This window comes from Stegastes partitus, unplaced genomic scaffold (assembly GCF_000690725.1).
Source record: "Stegastes partitus isolate 25-593 unplaced genomic scaffold, Stegastes_partitus-1.0.2 Scaffold1815, whole genome shotgun sequence".
NCBI classification, from domain to species: Eukaryota; Metazoa; Chordata; class Actinopteri; family Pomacentridae; genus Stegastes; species Stegastes partitus.
The window spans coordinates 35749-38343 of NW_007579546.1; the positions used below are offsets into that span (position 1 = coordinate 35749).

Here is a 2595-nt window from a genome sequence, read left to right on the forward strand (position 1 = left end):
GTGTGTGTGTGTGTGTGTGTGTGTGTGTGCTGAGACTGTGATGGAGGAATACGTTTGTGGAATGAGGCTGAAAATAACAGATGATGAGGAAATAAATGGTGGCGATAGCGTCCTTCTCAGGTTACTGCAGCGAAACAGGAAAAGTCGTGTGAAAGCAAACCTGGGATGATGTTTACATCCACACCGATCGGCCACATCGTTAAAACCAGCTGCTGCCTCGTGGTGTGTAGTTCTGCTTCATGCCTTGGCTGTCTGGCACTGAGGTGCTGGCAGTGGATCTTCTGGGTCCTGTGGGCCGCCAGGAGGGGCCTCCATGAATCAGGCTGTTTCACACTGGATCTATGGATGTGGAGGCCAAGGCTCTTGGTTGTGTTCCTTGAGCTGACCTTAAAGAGTGTTTGCATTTCAGAATACCATCCACATGAATGCCAGGACCTTCTCGTGGTTTTACTGTTGTGACTGTCATGGAAACGTTACATGAACGTTCTAACCAACCGAACAAACACACCGCTGGGTTGTCAGCAGATTAAAATCATTACAATGTGCAGGCAGCTCACTCCTCTCTTCCTATTGGCTCGTTGTCAACAGGGTGTAGGTTTAATCCTCATCATACAGCGTTCCACACCATGGAAACCTCCAGGTCCTTCAGACTGAACCTCCTCCTGGGGATACGACTAAGGCTTCCCCTTAAGAACGACCAGTGCCCTATGTTACAGTCCAGGTGGACCAAGGAGCCTGTTCAGACTGAAACCCTGAACCTGAACCTGACAGGACCTGAGAGCTCCACACGTTGCATCACCACCAGCAGCAGTCTAGCTGGAACTCTGAACAAATGAGAATTTAGCAACAAACCTTTAATAAAAGAGCAGATTATCGGGGTGCCGCTACAGCTCACCTGGTTGAGCTGGCGTCCCAGGTGCAGGGCTCCAGTCCCCATGTGGAGGTCATGAGTTCGAATCCCGCTCATGGCTCTGTCCCACACGTCCTCCCCCATTCACTTTCCTGTCTCTCTCTCACTGCACGATCAATAACGGCACAAAGGCCAAAAACATAACTTAAAAAAAAAAAGAATGATTTAAAAAATAATAATAACAAAAGAGCAGATGATCAGCACCAATGAGAACTGATTCTACGGTCACATGACTGACTTCATACAGTAACTGTGTGAATGTACAGACAGGCTGGGCGGCCATGATGCTGCCACCACCACGCTCCACGGTGGAGGTGGTGTGTTTGTGATCAGGTACAGTGTTTGATGGCCACCAAAAATAGCATCTAGTCTGGTCGCTCAAAAGCTCAGTTTCAGTTTTATCAGATCAAAAAGCTTCTTTCAGCAGACGTCACAGCCTCACACACACCTTCTGCTGAACCATCGTTGAGATTTCTTCTAATCTGCATGACTTAGCGAGCATGCTGAACAGGAATGAATCATTCCTGGCTTCAGCGAGCTTTCCCTGGTGAATGGCAGCTCTTCCATATCGTGTATGATGAGAAGAACTTGGGCCTTAACTTCATTTGACCAAGTAAAGTAAACCATCAAGGATTTTCCTGTTTGGACTGCAAGGACGATTAAAACCAGCTCTAGTGCAGCTGTACGTTCTCCAGGTTGAGTGAGGCAGCTTGTTGTTGGCTTTCCAGCGTGTTCACCGTGGCCTGGGTAGACGTGAGGTGAACATGTGTGCCGGGTCACCTACAGGCTGCAGCCTTGTGTGTGACAAACCTGACAGCTGGTGTGAAGTGATAGGAACCACTACAGCTAGCCCTGCTGCACGCACACGCCTGCACTGAGCTTCATACGTAGGAATGTGTGCCATACTGGTGCACGTATGAGTGCACGCTGTGGAGCACGGGAACAAACAAGTGCATTCACCCACACATCTACAGTGAGCACAGAAGTCTTAGCAAAGGGGGAGAAAAAGCAGGTATCAGCCAATGAGGACCAGATTTCTATAGTTGAAAGTGAAGGGAATTCCTGCAGCATGTTCACTCAGTTCTGCTCTCAGTCTGCTTGTAATTAGTGTTTGATTTACAGCAGCAGCAGCAGCTGATTATGTGCTGGTTACTGGGGCTGCTGTCTTCAAAAACCAGCAACACTAAAACAGAAATACTCATTAATTACAGTTATGGGATGTAGCTGGTACTATTTCTGTTGTTGAGCTATGACAGAATACTATCGAGAGAATAACACAGATTTCTAGAGAAACTGCCGTTCAGTACATCAGCACTTCTAAGGAAACTACTGACAACATATCTGAAGCCTGAGTCACTGTAATATTTGCACATAGACGGTGAACTGTCCATGCCATTATAACCTGCAGCTAATTGCTGATAAGATAAAACTCTCACACTCTTATAGTTAACACAGTGCCAGTAGAAAGTAGTCCCTCCTTTTGGAAGTTTTCCTCTTTTACTGCTTTTTGCAAGATTGAATCACGATCAAAATAATTCAAAGTGAAAACAGATTTCTGCAAAGTAATGTCAGCTTTAAAAAGTCTAAGATGTAAAATACATGAAACAATAAATGGCACATCCGTAAATCTGCCGAGAGCAGGTCGTCCTCAGAAACTGTGTGACTGCACAAGACGGAGGCTGGAG

At 46.6% G+C, this 2595-nt stretch overlaps 1 protein-coding gene across 1 annotated transcript in view; it reads left to right on the top strand.

Annotated features, from left to right (window-relative positions):
- LOC103372724 (metalloprotease TIKI2-like) overlaps positions 1-2595 on the top strand; it is a 41237-nt gene that overhangs the window by 17848 nt on the left and 20794 nt on the right. The window lies entirely within an intron of this gene.